This window comes from Staurois parvus, unplaced genomic scaffold (genome assembly GCF_062004578.1).
Source record: "Staurois parvus isolate SC_StPar_1 unplaced genomic scaffold, SC_StPar_1.0 ptg000154l, whole genome shotgun sequence".
Lineage (NCBI taxonomy): Eukaryota > Metazoa > Chordata > Amphibia > Anura > Ranidae > Staurois > Staurois parvus.
In genome coordinates this window covers 4,756,808-4,778,415 of record NW_028317950.1, presented here as the reverse complement: position 1 = coordinate 4,778,415, position 21,608 = coordinate 4,756,808, and the positions used below count along the sequence as shown (strand labels likewise).

General features: G+C 42.0%; 1 protein-coding gene across 1 annotated transcript in view; it reads right to left on the bottom strand.

The window, feature by feature from the left end:
* Positions 1–17,923, bottom strand: part of PLXNB3 (plexin B3) — a 145,202-nt gene extending 127,279 nt beyond the window's left edge. The window contains exon 1 of the mRNA XM_089674947.1: positions 17,833–17,923. The gene's annotated coding sequence lies outside the window, so the exon portion shown is untranslated. The remainder of the gene's footprint in view (positions 1–17,832) is intronic.
* Positions 17,924–21,608: the final 3,685 nt, after the last annotated feature.

Genomic DNA, 21,608 nt, shown 5'->3' with positions numbered 1-21,608 from the left:
AAACATAAACTGTACACAATTACACGTCGAGGAGGTGGCTGCTCCAGTTCGAAGCCATGCATGATTCAGTCTACGGAAGGTTCACTGGGTCCAGGCCCTGCAGTCAGAGGAGGAGATCATAGGAAACAAGAAGCTTCTGTTCAGAGATCACAGAAAGGGAGTGGTGGACTCCGAAGAACAGAGACACAAAGGGAAAGGGGACACGGTATTATATATAGTCCTTTCTGTCTGCCAGAGGATTTGCTGCTTCTAATTTGGCTCAGCTTACACATATTGAATGGGAAGAGGCAATGACAAGCCCTGTTTTCACATGGGGCAAGTTAAATAGCTACATGCGTACAGTGGACAATGCATGACAGGTGACATTGTGCAAACATACCCACCATAAAAGCATGGTACATTGTCAGCGTTCTTTATTTCTAGAACAGCAATCCTTGCACTCTACAAAGAGGAACTGATGGGATGTTTAGGACTTGCTTTCAAATTGATAGTAAAGCGTCCTCTAGTTCTACAACAGCCATCCTTGTACTCTACAAAGAGAAACTGATGGGGGTTTTTTTAAAGACTTGCCTTCAAATTAACACTAAAGCATTTTTAGTTCTAGAATGCCGATCTTTGAATGCTACAAAAAGGAACTGATGGAGTGTTTAAAGGCATAGTCCATGAATGGGACCATATGTAGGGAGCAACGTGAAACATGATAACAGTCCCCCATCCTCAAACTGCCTCCCCTGAATTGCGGGGAGCATTCCATGGAGGGTCTTGACTTTTGAATTTAGGACAGCTAGTCATGTTATCCATTTACAGGGCTCTGTGAATGGGAAGACTACAAGTCCAATCAGAGAAACTCACAGATCGTGCAGGCAAATGTGAAATGATGCCACCACAAGTGCAGTGATGCCACCACACTTGTAGTCCATTTATTACTTCCTCCAGCAGAAGGTCTGTACTGCTATATGAAACTGGGTCTGGGAATTCAACAATGCAGGGCCGAGTGCATTCCACCCATGTAGTACTGATTGCAGCGAGGAGACATATTGCCTACTTCCCACCGTGGATAGTTTTTCACAGAGGCAGCAAGGGCTGCTGCACAGGAGAACGAGCCCTAAAAGATTTTTTTCAAAAAATGCTGATTTTTCTGCAATATCCACTTTCAATCCAGAGCTCTCTGCCACAGCACTTCTGTTCAAGATGTCTGATAGTCAGCATTGTTTTAATCTACTTCCTCTGAGCCCAGTCCATCCTCTAGCCAGTGATTGGTCAGTGAAAAGAGAAGCAGCACAATAATGGCCTCTTCTCTCTGCTACTGTGCTCTCTCTTCATATCCGCATCATACCTTGTCAGCACATGAATTGATTGGCTCCTTATGCTGCTTCTTTTTCTCACACTCCAGCCCTGCTACACAGGGACTGTAAAAGGCTGATACCAGGTCACAATCAGGAAGCTAAACTGCTTGTATTTAAAAAGAAGTCACAAATCTCATAAATTCTTTAAAGGCAGCTGCTGGGAGTTCAGAATCTAGAACTACATCTCCCAAGAGCCTTTTCCCCACACAGAATGTGGACACGCTCTTGGGAATCAGGGCAGTAGCAGTGTTTTGCTGGTAAAGAAATCAATGTATGCATTAGAGGAACAGAGAAGGGGGAAGACAGGCAGAGTTCTGTAGTCCAGAAGGAAGCAATGACAATGCTGATTGAGATTTAGGACCAGCAAAGGTACTGTGTTATCAGCTCAATCGGGAAGTTGGGAGTTTACTGGATTACTAGCAGAAGAAGAGAAGCAGTTGGGTTTCCGGTACATGCATTAATTGTTACCAGGTGAGCTATTGATGTACAAGTGACCCTGTCAATGAAGCCACTTACGAAAAAAAAAAAAACCACCAACAAAGCTGCTTAAAGCTAGCTGAAAGATTTCCATATGTTTGCTGTACACACTGTATACTGTACACATGCTTGTGGAAGTTTGCTGTACACACTGTTCTTAAACAAGATGAAGCGCATTTGTAGAAACCTTTGAGAGCTGAAATAATTCCTTGTCAGCCCATGCAAGCTATCAAGTGCCTTCAACTCTTGTCTATGGCAGAAACACTGATTGGCTGCCTAATCTCCATTAGTCACCCACTGCCACTGCTTGACCTCCATTAGACAACCAGTGCCTCTACCTAGCATACATTAGCCAATCACTGCCTCTAACTTACCTCCATTACCCAACCAATGCCTCCACCTCTCCTCCATCAGACAACAAATTCCTTTACTTCTCCTCCATTAGACAACCAATTCTCATACCTTACCTCATTACCCAACCAATGTCTCTAACTCTCCACCATTAGACAACCAATGCCTCTACCTGACCTCCATTAGCCAACCAATGCCACTACCTGACCTCCATTAGCCAACCAATGCCTCTACCTGACCTCCATTAGCCAACCAATGCCTCTACCTGACCTCCATTAGCCAACCAATGCCTCTACCTGACCTCCATTAGCCAACCAATGCCTCTACCTGACCTCCATTAGCCAACCAATGCCTCTACCTGACCTCCATTAGCCAACCAATGCCTCTACCTGACCTCCATTAGCCAACCAATGCCTCTACCTGACCTCCATTAGCCAACCAATGCCTCTACCTGACCTCCATTAGCCAACCAATGCCTCTACCTGACCTCCATTAGCCAACCAATGCCTCCACTTGACCTCCATTAGCCAACCAATGCCTCCACTTGACCTCCATTAGCCATAAATGCCTCTAACTGACCTCCATTAGCCAACCAATGCCTCTACCTCTCCTCCATTAGACAACCAGTGACTCTACCTAACTTACATTAGCCAATCTCTGCCTCTAACATGCCTCCATTACCCATCCAATACCTCCAGCTCTCCTCCATCAGACCACAAATTCCTATACCTCCTCCTTTAAACAACCACTGCCTCTACCTTACCTCCATTACCCAACCAATGCCTCTACCTGACCTCTATTAGTCAACCAATGCCTCTACCACTCCTCGATTGTCCAACAAATCCCTCTACCTTTCCTCCATTAGCCAACCAGTGCCTCTACCTGACCTCTAATAGCAAATCAATTCCTTCACTTCACTTCCATTAGTCAACCATTGCCTCTACCTCATCTCCATTGGCCAACCACTGCCTCTACCTGCCATCCATTAGCCAACCAATTCCTCCACCTCATCTCCATTAGAAGACCAATGCCTCTGCCTTACCTCCATTAACTAACCATTGCCTCTACCTCCCCTCCATTAGACAACCAATTCCTCTACCTCACCTGTATTAGCCAACCATTGCCTCTACCTCATCTCAATTAGCCATCCACTGTCGCTACCTGCCTTCCATTAGCCAACCAATCCCTCTAACTCACCTCCTTTAGCCAACCATTTCTTCTACCTCATCTTCATTTTCTATTTCTAGTGCCTCAAACTTACCTTCATTACCTAACCAGTGCCTCCACCTCACCTCCATTACCCAACCTATACCTCTCATAGGCTGTGATATTTGGAATCCAGCCAGCAGATTGAGTAGTTCATCATTTAAATTCTACTTCACATACAGCTGCAGCAAAGAAATAAAAATTAAAGACCTTTCTTTAGCAATGTCAACATTTGATTTGAGGTTCACTTAAGGGTCCTCATTGAAATCACTCAGTTCTTGGAGGAGCTGTGTGCACGCCAATGATCCCTACTCTTCATGGTTAATTGCTAGTGGTTTTAGTAGCGGTGTGCTCCCATAGTACAAGGAACTATCCTTGAATCATGCAATGGAACCATCCATTTACATCCACCACGAAAGGATGGATAACGTTTATACTGCAGATTAGAGTCTGCACTGCCCATTCATTGTAGATCTCTCTCTCTCTCTCTCTCTCTCTCTCCCCAACAATCCTAAAGTCTCAAATAAGATGTATTATCTAATTCCTGTTGTGTGCACAGTCCCATCTGTTTTTCTATGTCTGGGGGTAGGTAAATGAAAAAACAACAAACACAGTGTCAATACACACAGCAGGAAAAGACAAACTGAGACAAAGTAATACAAAAGACATCCCTACCCCAGGGATGGAAGGAACCACAACAATGTATCTCACTGCATCTGTATCCTGTCTGCAGCAATCATCCGACTGCAAGCTCTTCAGATCCACATCCTATCCTACTACCATACTATACTCCAGATACTCAGAATATAGAATATTTTACAGGAGGCCCTTTAAAGCTGAATTGTAGAAAATACTAAAAATTCCATAGCAGTGGGGCTCTCCCTGCGCTGCAAGGGTTGAACACTTTTTATGTCTGGGGTATGGAGTAACATGGTCTTCTACCTACCTTATCCCTTGTTCTCCTGGCAGCCAGTGCCCAACTCTGTGCCTTCACGTACCATGCAGGACTATTGGTATGAGTGTCTGTGACTGCCAACAATGAAAGGCATTCTGTGATTGGAGAAGGTGGAACTTTTACTCAACTGCCCATCCTCCATAGTGGTATCTGATATTAAGGCTTCTATGAATGGAGCTTGGGGGTGGGGTGAAAAGGGAGGTCCTACTAGACAATTTTGACAATCAGTATGAGCAAACAGTGCATGGTGATGTTCTCCTGGTGCATACCACCTCATGCCGCGCACATACTGGTGCGAAATTCTTTACAACTAATTTCCATTTGGCATCCCCAAGGCCAACACAGAAGCAGAAGAATGACAACTGTCAGCTAAGCATCACATCAGGGCTGCAAAGAGAAGAGCAATTCTTCAAACACTAGAGCTGACTCAAAGTTCTTAATGGGAGTCTCTCATGGGCCACGTCTGTGCGCTGTAGTGAACTGAAATGTAAGTGCACTGTGCTGCTCTACCTAAGTGCATCAGGCTGGCATTCAAAATGAATGGCACTGCACTTTGTGCATTACTGCCATGCAGTGATGTGAATCAGTCCATATAGGGAACTTGTCAGAAAGGATACCACCTGTGTAATTGGGCTTTTATGAAAGAGGCTCCAATCTAGTTCTGAGGCCCATTAATTGATGGTAAGGCTGCTTCTACCATAGCCCAGGGGCAGACTGACCATTTGGAAACTCGGGCACTGCCCGAGGGCCCGGGGTTAGTAGGGGGCCCCATGAGATGCCCCTGGTACCTTTTTCATAGACTTTTTTGAGTTTGGCCAAGGACACAGGGGCCCCATGATCCCCTATTGCCCAGGGGCCCCATGAGTTGTCAGTCTGCCCATGCCATAGCCTACAGGTCTTTTGCTTCATGACGAGGACCTTGAGGTTCCACAAGGAGGTCTAGCAAATCACTTCCAGATCCTTTGTAATAAACCTGATAAATTCTACAAAGGTGGCAGTTCAAAAAGTTTCTCAGACTAGTTAAGCTAACATTATTAGTATTACTGCCAATTTAGCATAAAACTCTTTCCTCTCTAATAGCTTAGCTCCATACACACGATGAGAATATTGGACAAATGATCGTCGTCTTTTTTTTTGCATGCTAGTCTCATATCGATAATAAAAAGGTTACTAAAATTATGAAAAAACTTGTAGGAGAGAATAAAAATTCGGTAGTGATGTCATGTATTGTAATGTATTTGTATTGTGTTTTCGGACAAAAACTGTACTAATTAAGGAAAATTGTATGATCTGGTATCGTATGAGAAATATTTTCGTGCTTGTCCCTTCAAAATATTTCAGACGAAAGATGTGTACCAACGATCAGATTATCGTACGATCTCTTAGAAAGCAGTATTTTTGAACAATTTTCTGATCATGTGTACCACGCTTTTGTGGGCCCTCTGTATAGTAGAAAAGATGGATTTTTACTGCAGAATGAAATACAACAGCTTTGGCCACAAAACACATCCCAACTCAATCAAGATTCTATGGGACTCTAGAGTACCTTCACACACTGCTAGGCCAGTGGTTCCCAACCTCATCTTTAAGCAGCATACCCAAACAGGTAATGTTGTACTGGTGGTTCTCAACCTTAGTCCTTAAGCACCATACCTCAACAGGTCATGTTGGGACAGTGGTTCCCAACCTCAAACGTTAAGCACTACATCCCATCAGGACTGGACTGACCATTTGGAAACTCGGGCACCGCCCGAGGGCCCTGGGTCAGTAGGGGGCCCCATGAGATGATCCTGGTACCATTTTCATAGGCTTTTTTTAATTTGGGCAAGGACACAGGGACCCCATGATCCCCTATTGCCCGGGGGCCCCATGAGTTGTCAGTCTGCCCCTGCATCCCATCATGTCATGTTAGGCCAGAGGTTCCCAACATCAATCCATAAGCACCATACCCCAACACGCCAAGTCAGGCCAGAGTTCCGCAACCTCAATCTTTAAGCACCATACCCCAACAGGTCATGACGGGCCAGAGGTTCACAACCTCAATCCTTAAGCACCATACCTCAGCAGGTCATGTTGGGACAGTGGTTCTCAACCTTAATCCTTAAGCACCATACCACAACATGTCATGTTTTGTGAATTTCCTTTAGATAAAATAGCTCTTGTAAATACCAAGCCATTGACATTGATTTAAAACACCTCTGCAAGGTAAAGAAAATTCTGAAAACAGGATCAGTTGGGGGTACTTGAGGATTAAGGTTGGGAATTCTATGACAAGTGAGCATTGGTGGATTGATCTTCTGTCTATACTTCCAGCGAAAAAGGTTAGTTTTCCAATGACCATCAATGATCCTCCTAGATTGTAAGCTCGAAAGAGCAGGGCCCTCGAACCCCTCGTATACTGTTTTGTTACTCTATTGTCTCATGTACTGTCCCCCACTACGCTGTACAGCGCTGCACAAACTTTTTGGCGCTGTATAAATACTGTATAATAATAATAATAATGTATGGTAGTAATTTATTTCAAATTTACTGATCAGAAATGATTACCCAATGAGCTTTAGATGTATTAATATAATTTCAGCTGGGGATCCCTGAGGCATGAAAATTATTTCGAGCGGGTTCCTTCAGGTTAAGAAGGTCGAGAAATGCTGATTAAACGTTTTAACGATTCTGTTAGTGGCAGTCACTCAACCTCTGCTCAGTGTGTGTTGCACAGACTGTTGCGTGGAGACGTAACAAGAATCAGGTGTGGACAACAGGGGTCCGAAATTACAACCGACAAATTAATAAAAGAGGAAGTTAACCCCTTATGCTGTCCATACACGTGGCAGGTTTTTGGGAGACTTTCATAAAAGGTGAAATACAAAGTATAGCTTATCATATTACAATATTTAAATTGCAGCTGATTATTGCAACATTATACATATGTATACAGAACATGATTGTGAAAGATTGCCGTAAGGAGGTAAATAGGGTTAAGGAGGAAAGGGGTGTTGAGGCAGAGGCTCAGGGTTGTGAGTAGCGAGCCAACACGGGTTCTGGGGTATCCCATGTGGAGGTGTGCAGGAGACAGGATTTATCCTGGGGAAGGAGGTATGTAAGGCCTATTCTACCATTTTGTAAAAAGTTATTAAAAAAAAACAAAAACAAATGTGCATTTATTACATTTTTGCATTGGAGCCTGTAAAGCATTACAACCATGATCAATGCATTGTGGGAGCAATGCTCAGGCTTCTTCCAGCTTCTTCCTCCAGCCACAGATCTGTACAGAGGTATGGGCCTTCAGTTAGGACTCGTTTACACTATGGGGTGGGTCCAAGCATGCACTTTTTTGCATTTGTAGGGCAGCCCATTAATCTCAACATGCAAAAATAGTGCAGAAATTATTTTTAAAATTGCATGCACCAAACCATATAGTACTGTGGTATAATTTTAGTGAACATGATCGCACCCGCATTTTCTATATGTATGGTGGAGCCATTAAGAAATGAATGGCACCTGTACATATCTGCAGACGGCAGTACATTTGCATGTGGCACGGGAAAAAGTGTGATTTCACAAACGCCTGGTGTAAACAAGCCCTCTGAAGAGTTCTGGTAGATCACAAGCTTAATAATGGCATGCAATGCCAAGCTGCAGTTTCTAAAGCGAGCAAAATCCTCTCTTGTATTAAAAGAGGTATAGACTCCAGAGAGAGAGATATCACCCCTCCCCCCCCCAACACACACCCGGTACAAATCATTAGCAATACCTCATCTGGAATATGCAGTTCAGTTTTGGGCACCAATTCACAAAAAGAACATTGGGGAACTGGAGAAAGTACAAAGAAGGGCAACCAAACTGATAAGAGGCATGGAGGAGATCAGCTATGAGGAAAGATTAGAGGAACTGAATTTATTCTCTCTTGAGAAGAGGAGATTAAGGGGGGATATGATCAACATGTATAATACATAAGGGGGGATACGATCTCCATGTAGAATACATAAGGGGGGATACGATCTCCATGTAGAATACATAAGGGGGGATACGATCTCCATGTATAATACATAAGGGGGGATACGATCTCCATGTATAATACATAAGGGGGGATACGATCTCCATGTATAATACATAAGGGGGGATACGATCTCCATGTATAATACATAAGGGGGGATACGATCTCCATGTATAATACATAAGGGGGGATACGATCTCCATGTATAATACATAAGGGGGGATACGATCTCCATGTATAATACATAAGGGGGGATACGATCTCCATGTATAATACATAAGGGGGGATACGATCTCCATGTATAATACATAAGGGGGGATACGATCTCCATGTATAATACATAAGGGGGGATACGATCTCCATGTATAATACATAAGGGGGGATACGATCTCCATGTATAATACAGAAGGGGGGATACGATCTCCATGTATAATACAGAAGGGGGGATACGATCTCCATGTAGAATACATAAGGGGGGATACGATCTCCATGTAGAATACATAAGGGGGGATACGATCTCCATGTATAATACATAAGGGGGGATACGATCTCCATGTATAATACATAAGGGGGATATGATCACCATGTATAATACATAAGGGGGATATGATCTCCATGTATAAATACATGGGGGGGATATGATCTCCATGTATAAATACATGGGGGGGATATGATCTCCATGTATAAATACATAAGGGGCGGATATGATCTCCATGTATAATACATAAGGGGGATATGATCTCCATGTATAAATACATAAGGGGGGATATGATCTCCATGTATAAATACATAAGGGGGGATATGATCTCCATGTATAAATACATAAGGGGGGATATGATCTCCATGTATAATACATAAGGGGGGATATGATCTCCATGTATAAATACATGGGGGGGGGATATGATCTCCATGTATAAATACATGGGGGGGGGGGGATATGATCTCCATGTATAAATACATGGGGGGGGGATATGATCTCCATGTATAATACATAAGGGGGGATATGATCTCCATGAATAATACATAAGGGGGATATGATCTCCATGTATAATACATAAGGGGGATATGATCTCCATGTATAATACATAAGGGAGGATATGATCTCCATGTATAATACATAAAGGGGATATGATCACCATGTATAATACATAAGGGGGGATATGATCACCATGTATAATACATAAGGGGGGGATATGATCTCCATGTATAATACATAAGGGGGGATATGATCTCCATGTATAATACATAAGGGGGGATATGATCTCCATGTATAATACATAAGGGGGGATATGATCTCCATGTATAATACATAAGGGGGGATATGATCTCCATGTATAATACATAAGGGGGGATATGATCAACATATATAAATACATCAGTAGTTTATATAGTGAACTCTCCCTGAGGCCATCACAGAGGACAAGGGGGCACTCTTTATGTCTGGAGGAAAAGAAATTAATCTGCAAACACTGAAAGGTTTCTTCACAGAAAAGCTGTAAAAATGTGGAATAGACTCCCTCAAGAGTTGGTTCTGGCCAGCTCAGTGGATTGCTTTAAAAAAAGTCCTGGATTCTTTCTTAGATACACAGAATATAACTGGATACTAACATTTATAGGTAAAGTTGATCCAGGAAATATCTGTTTGCCTCTCAGGGGATCATGAAGGAATTGTTTTCCCTGCAGGAGCAAATTGGATCATGGTTTTCTTTTTTGCCTTCCTCTGGACCAACTGTGGGTGTAGGATTATACATTTTTTTTTTTTCATGGTTGAACTGGATGGACTTTTATTTATTTTTTTCAGCCAGACTAACTATGTAACTATGAAGCTGGAGAAGGTAATCAACGGACTAGGAGTGTAGCAAAGTCTCCAGACTTGTGCTTCATTGATAACTAAGAGTCCCTCTGCTGTGGTGGAAAATGAAACCTGCAGTCTCACAGATCTGTGTGAATAAATTTGCGAATGGATGGAGGGCCGCTGTGCCAAATTAAAAAAAAAAAAAATAATGGATGCCATCGACAGAAGAACCCAGGCAAGGGTGGGGAGCTGAAGAATGGCATCATGTCTAGAGTGGAACAGGATACACAAAAAGTGAACTTAACTTGGCCATGCATAAGTAGAAATTTGTTAGAAAATTTTCATTTCCAGAACACTCATTCTATTCACCATTGGTTGCTGGGGTCAAAACGACGTTCATTTTCAACCACAATGAGGAAAAATTTTGAAGGAGCAGGATGAAAATTTTTTTCTCGAGCAAATTAATTTCTATGTATCTTTAAAACAGATGATGGGTCTGGAATCTAGTATACGTACCCCCATCATGGCACCATCCCAACATATATCTAGAACAAAAAACAAAGAACCGGGAGTATACAGTTGCATCCAGTAAAACCAGGTGGTCCTGTTCTATCTCCAGTAAAAATGGGTCTTTATGTGTGTCATAAATCTGTAATATCACATAAGGCAGCAGTAATAAAATGTATATGCTTTTATTGGTTCATCGTTCAAAAAATGAAGTCTCACTTCACATATTAAAACCAGATGGTCTTTAAAGATGACATCAACATGTGGTTGCATTCATATTGCACAGAAATACACAATAAGCGTCTAGGATTAACGCGTTTCGCTGTACTTGCTTCTTCAGGATCCATGCTTTAGATGAACCACTAGAATCACCTGCAAGTGTATCAAAAGGTTGGCCTTTCATAGACAATGCTTGGATGTATGAACTTAGGGTCATAAATCCCCCTCAAGGTGTTCCTAGTGATGATTAGAGAGATGATAATGTATGCTCCTAATTTCTTTAGAATTCAATCAACATTTGTCAAATCTCTGTTGGTTATCACGTGTACTGATGAGGTTTTATTTTTTGTTTTTTTTGGCGTTTTTTTTTTTAGCACAAAGGTCTTTCGAAAATCTACCAGTGTGGCCAGAACCAGAACTCCAGGAAACCTAAAAGTCCCTCACAGTTGGCTTCGGAACTATAAGTGATCTAGGAAACAATTTTGCTGAGTAAACATGACCAGGCTCCAAGAGATAGCTGGTCACAAGACCAATAGCACGGTCATGTCCGGGGGCGGACTGACAACTCACGGGGCCCCTGTGTCCTTGCCCAAACTCAAAAAAGCCTATGAAAAAAGTACCAGTGCCATCTTATGGGGCACCCTACTGACCCCGGGCCCTCGGGCAGTGCCCGAGTTTCCAAATGGTCAGTCCGCCCCTGGTCATGTCATCAGGTCTGTTGTTGGGTCACAGCAAGCCAAGCAGCAGCTCTGCCTGATCACCGACCCGCCCAGGCAGATTATTACTCATATCATTCAGGGGTTCATTTTGTACTGTACTCTATGCGTGTCAGGAACACATCATTGTGGCTGCTAGATGGAGCTGGTGATCGTCATAAATATGTATTTCCTATGGTCACCAGCCCCATCTAGTGACAATACGGTATTTTCCCCCGATTCATTATTATGAAGAACATTCAACCTGAAGAGAAAATATCCTAATAACAATCAATTTTGCCAACACTTGCACAGAACAAATGCACTTTAGGAGACGTATTTATAAAATAAAAAGAAAAAAGTATCAACATTTGTTCTGTGCAAATATTGGCAAAATCGAACGTTAAGATATTTTCACTTCAGGCTGAATGTTTTTCACTCAGCACAGATCAGGAAAATACCACATTGTGGCTGCTAGATAGAGCTGATGATCATAATAAAAATTTCTTATGATTGCCAGCCCCATCTATTGACTATAATGAGGTATTTTCCTGATTTATTCTATTATTATGAATGAAGAACATTCAACCTGAAGAGAAAATATCCTAATACCATTCAATTTTACCAACATTTGCACAGAAAAAATGCACTTTAGGAGAAGTATTTATTTAAAAAAAATTGTGTGTACATTTGTTCTGTGCAAATGCTGGCAAAATCAAATGTTATTAGGATATTTTATCTTCAGGTTGAATATTCTTCGTTCATAAGAACTGCGTGACTCAGGAACATAGCACATTAGGGCTGCTAGATGAAGCTGATGATCATAATGAATAAGTATTTATTTCCTATGATCGGCAGTCCCATCTAAGTGACAATAATATGGTATTTTCCCGATTCATTATTATGAAGAACATTTGACCTGAAGAGAAGATATCCTAATAACATTCGATTTTGCCAGCATTTGCACAGAACAAATGTACATACATTTTAGGAGACTTATAAAAAAAAAATAAAATTGTATGTACATTTGCTCTGTGCAAATGCTGGCAAAATCAAATGTTATTAGGGTATTTCTGCTTCAGGTTGAATGTTCTTCATTCACAATGATAGAGAATAAATCTGGAAAATACCTCATTATAGTCACTAGTTATAGGAAATAAATATTTATTTATAGGAACAGTGTGAATCAGGAAAATAGCACATTAAGACTGCAAGATGGAGCTGATGATCATAATGAATAGGTATTTATTTCCTATGATCGTCAGTCCCATCTAGCGACAATAATATGGCATTTTCCTGATTCACTATTATGAATAAAGAACATTCGACCTGAAAATATCCTAATAACATTCGATTTTGCCAGCATTTGCACAGAACAAATGTACACATTTTGTTTTCATAAATACTTCTCATAAAGTGCATTTGCTCTGTGCAAATGCTTGCAAAATGTAATGTTATTAGGCTATTTTCTCTTCAGGTCGAATGTTCTTCATTCATAATAATAGAATAAATCAGGAAAATACCATATTATTGTCACTAGATAGGACTGTCGATCATAGCAAATAAATACCTACTCATTATAATCAACAGCTCCATCTAGCAGCCCTAAATGTGAAATTTTCCTGATTCATGCTGTTCTTATGAAGAACATTCGACCTGAAGAGAAAATATCCTAATAACATTCGATTTTGCCAGCATTTGCACAGAAAAATGTACATACAATTTTTTTTTTATAAATACTTCTCCTAAAGTGGATTTGTTCTGTACAAATATTGGAAAAATCGAATGCTATTAGGATATTTTATCTTCAGGTCGAATGTTCTTCATTCATAATGATGAATCAGAAAAATACCATATTATCATCACTAGATGGGACTGCCAATCATAGGAAATAAATACTTATTCATTATGACCATCAGCTCCATCTAGCAGCCCTAATGTGCTATTTTCCTGATTTATTTATTATTACAGGTACTTATATAGTGCAGTCCATTTACACAGCACTTTACATATATATTGCACATTCACATCAGTCCTTAACTCTCAAGGGGTGCACAATATATTCATGCTGTCCTTATGAATGTAGAAAATTCGACCTGAAGAGAAAATATCCTAATAACATTCAATTTTGCCAGCATTTACACAGAATAAATGTACATGCATTTTTTAAAATAAATTCACCTCCTAAGGTGCCTCTAAACCCAAGAAGAAATCGTAATGTATTGCAGCTCACCTGTTTTTAGATGTGGTGGCTGCATTCATTTTCTTTTTTTCCTGTATATTTTCACATGCCAGTATCACACATAATGTCCTAGGGTGACAACGCTCATTCACTGCAGCTGTATGTAAGGAAAGTGTTGTCACCCTAGACTGTTCTTTTGACTTTTCCTGCACACACTGCCCTTTTCTATCCTCCATACTATAGAAGGGAGGGGTTCTGTAGTTCTCAGGAGTAGCTGGGAAAAAAGTAACTGATCAGCACAGCAGGAGAGCACAGAACACTGCATTTCTGGCAGGATCAACAGTTGTTTTATTCATACTTATTGAACATATATAGCAAACCGCTGTCAACGGCGTAATTTATCAGACCAAAAGGGAGGAAAATCAGAGAAACCTGCACACCACACCTTTAAGCAGGTGTAAATATCGGAAGGCAGGCTGTGATTGGCTGCTGAAGCAGTCACATGATCTAGAGTCAGTTTGATTGCAGTGTTGGCGACAGCTGGGTTAGTGTGCTGTGTGCGCTCTCAGCACAGAACCCTATGGACGCCCACGTATCAGACCCTGTTAACCCCGCATTCCCTCTGCCCGGTCTCCCCGGGCCCGGCATCCACTGTATCCGGTCTCCCCGGGCCCGGCATCCACTGTATCCGGTCTCCCCGGGCCCGGCATCCACTGTATCCGGTCTCCCCGGGCCCGGCATCCACTGTATCCGGTCTCCCCGGGCCCGGCATCCACTGTATCCGGTCTCCCCGGGCCCGGCATCCACTGTATCCGGTCTCCCCGGGCCCGGCATCCACTGTATCCGGTCTCCCCGGGCCCGGCATCCACTGTATCCGGTCTCCCCGGGCCCGGCATTCCCTCTATCCGGTCTCCCCGGACCCTGCATTCCCTCTATCCGGTCTCCCCGGACCCTGCATTCCCTCTATCCGGTCTCCCCGGACCCTGCATTCCCTCTATCCGGTCTCCCCGGACCCTGCATTCCCTCTATCCGGTCTCCCCGGACCCTGCATTCCCTCTATCCGGTCTCCCCGGACCCTGCATTCCCTCTATCCGGTCTCCCCGGACCCTGCATTCCCTCTATCCGGTCTCCCTGGATCCTGAATTCTCTATATCCGGTCTCTCTGGACCCGACATTCCCTCTATCCGGTCTCCCACAGTACACACAACATGGAAATGCAATTATTTTAGAAAATATAAACTGCTAAATACCTTTTCTCATCAGCTGTTAGACTTGTTACTTCTATCAGTGTTCAGCTGAGCACTGGTTAAAGCGTGTAGGAGGAGTTTTTTCCCCACTCTAGGAGGATGCAGAACCCCTGACCTCCGTCGTACCAGTGTTGATTGGCTCTGTGCTGATCACAGGCACTCTCCCAAGAAAAAAAAAACAACAACAAAACTCTCTAGCCATACACAAACTGAGTATGTGTAGAATGCCAGTTTGTTTTATCAGGAGATAAGAGGTGGTCGCTTGAACAAGGAGAGGATCAGAGAAGACAGGATCAAACAGCCTTTTTTACACAATGCAGAGCATTAACCCCTTAGGTTCCACAGCGAATATAACAAGCATGCTTTACTGCATATACAGACTGATTTTATTGTTGTGGGCATAGGCATAGGCATTTTTACAGCACTGAGCATTTTTAAAGGACACGTGACACGTGAAAACTGCGCCAAAAATGCTTCTCAGAGGCGTTTTTGAGACGCTTTTCAGGTGTTTTCCATTGATTTCAAGGAGAAGAGACGTTTGGGGGCTTTTTTTTTAACTCCTCAAAAATGCTGCAAGCAGGAGTTTTTACACCACAAAGTGTGAAAACATTCATAAATATACATTCACATACATAGGGAAGCATTTTTCTTGAGATTTTCAGACGCTTTTTTAAACACAAAAACTCCTCAGTGTGAAAGCAGCCGTATTATTTCTAGAATGCTCCATGAACCCCTTTACCATGGCGGAGATGGCCCTTTAAGTCACCAGCAGAACTGCCTATGTACAGAAAGCCGCAGAAAGTGGCCGTTTATTTATTTTTTTTCAGCCTGTGCACAGACTATAAAAGTCGCCTTTCTATTCTCCCGACGAACCGTGTCGCGCTATGACGCAACAATCTCCCAGTAGAAGAAAAGGTAAGTGTTCCATGCCTCACCGCTCACAGCAGGCAGCCACCGCTCCAGGTAGGGTGATAGTACCGGGGGCGGACTGACAACTCATGGGGCCCCTGGGCAATAGGGGATCATGGGGCCCCTGTGTCCTTGCCCAAACTCAAAAAAGCCTATGAAAAAGGTACCAGGGGCATCTCATGGGGCCCCCTACTGACCCCGGACCCTCGTGCAGTGCCCGAGTTTCCAAATGGTCAGTCCACCCCTGGACCCCTGTGTCCTTGCCCAAACTCAAAAAAACCTATGAAAAAGGTACCAGGGGCATCTCATGGGGCCCCCTACTGACCCCGGACCCTCAGGCAGTGCCCAAGTTTCCAAATGGTCAGTCCGCCCCTGTATAGTACCAGTTTAAACCCGGATTGTCAGCCCATCACAGAGAACCTTTAAAGCTCACCATACACGGCACAATCTGATTGGACAATCCAATGGAAGGTGTCCATACATGAAGAGATTTGTAATCGCCTAAGATATGAGCAGACAAGCCATAAAAGTATTGAACGAAGCAAAACACGCGGTATTGTCTGATCCAAAAATGTGATCGATTACAAATGTAAACAATTTTTCATAAAATTATAATTTGATTTTTTTTTTTTTAAAACTGATTGGAAGTGATCAATGTATATTGTTGCCAAACCGGAGAAATGCACAGGTGTGAATGACCCCCCATAGAAAAAAATGGTCTTGTTGGCCAGCGCATGCAAAAATTGAACAGTTGTGCAGATGGATTTACACTTTTTCTCAGCTCTACATGTGGCAGTGCGATAATACAACCTACCCCCCCCCCCCTTTTTTTACCCTAAGGCTGCATTTACACTTTCACGTAGCGGAAACAAGCATTCCTGCTCACGGTTTTGTTCAGCACTTTGCACGTCACACATAGGGCCATCCACTCATGTCATGGGCTGCCCTATGCGCATTTGTCGCTGAAAAAAAAAGCTCATGTTCTTTTTTGGGTGGCAAACTTGCATTTTGCCATGATCACGGGAGAGTCGCAGAGATGCTATTAAGGAACAATGGCACCCAAAAGTGCATTGCGCATTCTATGGTGATTTGGGTTTCTGCCTGCGATCGCAAATTGCGAGATGTGAACGGGGCCTAAACCATCACTGCGCGTTGGTGTGACCGGACACAAATCAGACTCAAGATTGATACTTGTGTGTCTATGTTTTCAAGCACTCCGATTGACGTCTATGGGGCCAAAAGCACGCATTGTCGCACTTGAAAAAGGGTCTCTGACTCCCCCCAAGACACACGGGAGGGAAACACACAACTTGCATAGAAAATAATCATTTGTCCTGCATTGGCGTGCGTCAACCAACGCATGCAAAACCGCACAGGTGTGAACAAGGACACATTATTCAAACTCTAAGCGTGGCAGTGCGCTACAAGCATAGAGCGATGGAGCACAATGCACAGAAATGCAACACGTCCTACTTTATTTTCTGGCTACATATTGGTGTGCATCGAACCAATACGACAACTTGCCTCGTCTATGCGTCACAACTGCATTGGGCAGTGCTGCTGTGAATGAGCCCCATCTAATGCCTTTCAAGTAACGACAGGCTACGATCCAATGACTTGAATTTGTTTTCACTGATTGTTTATAGTTATATAACAATTCGATACGTTGTGTATATATTGTAACTGTTTGTTACTTTGTTATAGAACATTCTGATACTTTGTATAGTTCTAGGTGTATGATGATTTACTACAGAATAATGAAAGGCTACACACCACCCAGTGTTCCCAGCACACATCAGGGCTGTCTGCCATACTTTCAGGATATCCCTGGCTCTACAAATCCTACCTGCACCAAGCCACAACTGCCACCCTGCCATACTGCAAAATCCCCCCTGCACAGGGCACACACATGGCAATAAGGAATCCTTATGAAGCTGGAGGTCTCTTACCTGCTTGGATCTCCCTCCTGCACATGTAGCAGCTTCACTCCCAGAAAACCAACTTCCAAGCAAGTGTGAGACAAGGCAAGAGCTCAGCAGATCCACCCCCACCCCCCATTCACTGCTATTATTCCCAGTCCAGCCTACTGGAGGGGGAGCTGTGCGACCTCTATTGGCCGCTGTCATTAGTGCAGCTTCAGCTGCACACCCAGTGTCTAAAATGTCATAGTACTGTACTGTATATGTCATATATAAGATGTTATATATATATATATATATACAATCATATATATTCTACTATCTGTCTATCTATCTATCTATAAAATATAATACATTTTAAAAATAATTTTTATATTTTTAATATATAAAATCTCATAGAATTTACATTATATATGTCATATATAAAATATCATATAGTTTGTTTATTATATATATATATATATATATATTTATGTTTTTTCATATATAAAGTCTCATAGAAATTATGTTGTATATGTTATTAATGAAATATCATAATGTGTATATATATATATATATATATATATATATATATATATATATATATACATATACAGTGTGTGTATATATTGTGTATACAGTCAGGTCCATAAATATTGGGACATCGACACAATTCTAACATTTGTGGCTCTATACACCACCACAATGGATTTAAAATAAAACGAACAAGATGTGCTTTAACTGCAGACTGTCAGCTTTAATTTGAGGGTATTTACATCCAAATCAGGTGAACGGTGTAGGAATTACAACAGTTTGCATATGTGCCTCCCACTTGTTAAGGGACCAAAAGTAATGGGACAATTGGCTTCTCAGCTGTCATGAATACTTTCTGTAGCTCCCCTGCTGGCTACTATGGCACTAGTGTGCCCTGCTGCTCCCAGCAAGGCGCAAAGGCCGCACGGACACCTTAGTGATGTAGCAACCAGAGAGCAGCCTATACTGATATCTACAGGGGAAGCAGGCAAGGATCTGCATGAAAAGTGCTTGCAATGTATAAAGAGCAACAGTGGGGAGATCCAAGCCCCCGACACACCTGGAAGTTTCAGATTGGGAAGATTCCATTATGGCATCCGACTGAACGTTGGATTCACTGCAAACTTTGATGTATTTCATTTGAATTTTCCAAAGCTGTAATAAACACATTTAAAGCATTGAAAGGTATAACAGGGTCTACTGGCAAGAATGTCTTAACTACCAGCCCATTATAAATGTTTAGCAAGATGGTATATTACACCTAGTGTAGTACATAAACAACAATAGTCTGTAGGGTAAACAGATTAGTCCATAGGGTTCAATACTGAGTTGGCCCCGCCCTTTGCAGCTATAACAGCTTCAACTCTTCTGGGAAGGCTGTCCACAAGGTTTAGGAGTGTGTCTATGGGAAGGTTTGACCATTCTTCCAGAAGGGCATTTGTGAGGTCAGGCAGTGATGTCAGACGAGAAGGCCTGGCTCCCTGTAACGGCGGCCATAGATGGAATGAAAAATGGCCGAAAATCCGCCGAAAAAAAAAAAACGTCCGATTTTTGGATCGTTAGTGAGGTAATCGGTCAGCCGTTTTTACAGATTTTTGCCCTGTTGGATTATCGGTCCTGCTGGAAAATAATCGGCCAAATTTGTCGTTCTGCCGATTTTCGCGGCAATGATGGACAAATCTGCCGATCTTTTTCCGATTTTAAAAAATGCGCATGAGCAGTGACATGAAAGAAGAAGGAAAAGAAAAAAAAGGCAAAAAATAGAATATGAATGAGAAGCAGAAATAGAATATGAATAAAAAGAAGAAATAGAATATAAAGAAGAAATAGAAGAAATAGAATATGAAGAAGAAGAAGAAGAAATAGAAGAAATACAGTCAGGTCCATAAATATTGGGACATCGGCACAATTCTAACATTTTTGGCTCTATACACCACCACAATGGATTTGAAATGAAACAAACAAGATGTGCTTTAACTGCAGACTGTCAGCTTTAATTTGAGGGTATTTACATCCAAATCAGATGAACGGTGTAGGAATTACAACAGTTTGCATATGTGCCTCCCACTTGTTAAGGGACCAAAAGTAATGGGACAGAATAATAATCATAAATCAAACTTTAACTTTTTAATACTTGGTTGCAAATCCTTTGCAGTCGATTACAGCCTGAAGTCTGGAACGCATAGACATCACCAGACGCTGGGTTTCATCCCTGGTGATGCTCTGCCAGGCCTCTACTGCAACTGTCTTCAGTTCCTGCTTGTTCTTGGGGCATTTTCCCTTCAGTTTTGTCTTCAGCAAGTGAAATGCATGCTCAATCGGATTCAGGTCAGGTGATTGACTTGGCCATTGCATAACATTCCACTTCTTTCCCTTAAAAAAACTCTTTGGTTGCTTTTGCAGTATGCTTTGGGTCATTGTCCATCTGCACTGTGAAGCGGCGTCCAATGAGTTCTGAAGCATTTGGTTGAATATGAGCAGATATTATTGCCCGAAACACTTCACAATTCATCCTGCTGCTTTTGTCAGCAGTCACATCATCAATAAATACAAGAGAAGCAGTTCCATTGGCAGCCATACATGCCCACGCCATGACACTACCACCACCATGCTTCACTGATGAGGTGGTATGCTTAGGATCATGAGCAGTTCCTTTCCTTCTCCATACTCTTCTCTTCCCATCACTCGGGTACAAGGTGATCTTGGTCTCATCTGTCCATAGGATGTTGTTCCAGAACTGTGAAGGCTTTTTTAGATGTCGTTTGGCAAACTCTAATCTGGCCTTCCTGTTTTTGAGGCTCACCAATGGTTTCCATCTTGTGGTGAACCCTCTGTATTCACTCTGGTGAAGTCTTCTCTTGATTGTTGACTTTGACACACATACACCTACCTCCTGGAGAGTGTTCTTGATCTGGCCAACTGTTGTGAAGGGTGTTTTCTTCACCAGGGAAAGAATTCTTCGGTCATCCACCACAGTTGTTTTCCGTGGTCTTCCGGGTCTTTTGGTGTTGCTGAGCTCACCTGTGCGTTCCTTCTTTTTAAGAATGTTCCAAACAATTGTTTTGGCCATGCCTAATATTTTTGCTATCTCTCTGATGGGTTTGTTTTGTTTTTTCAGCCTAATGATGGCTTGCTTCACTGATAGTGACAGCTCTTTGGATCTCATCTTGAGAGTTGCCAGCAACAGATTCCAAATGCAAATAGCACACTTGAAATTAACTCTGGACCTTTTATCTGCTCATTGTGATTGGTATGAGGGAATAACACACACCTGGCCATGGAATAGCTGAGAAGCCAATTGTCCCATTACTTTTGGTCCCTTAACAAGTGGGAGGCACATATGCAAACTGTTGTAATTCCTACACCGTTCACCTGATTTGGATGTAAATACCTTTAAATTAAAGCTGACAGTCTTCAGTTAAAGCAGATCTTGTTTGTTTCATTTCAAATCCATTGTGGTGGTGTATAGAACCACAAATGTTAGAATTGTGTCGATGTCCCAATATTTATGGACCTGACTGTAGATTAGGAAAAAGAAGAAGAAATAGATCATGAAGTAGAAAAAGAAAAATAGAATATGAATAAAAAAAAGAAATAGAATATAAAGGAGAATAAATAGAATATGAAGAAGAAGAAGAAATAGAAGAAATAGAATATGAAGAAGAAATAGAATATGAAGAGAAAAGAAGAAATAGAATATGAAGAAGAAGAAGAAAAAAAAAAGAATTTCAGTCCGATATTATATTTGACATTTAAAAGTATAGCAACATTGTATCTATTTGTATCCGAATAGA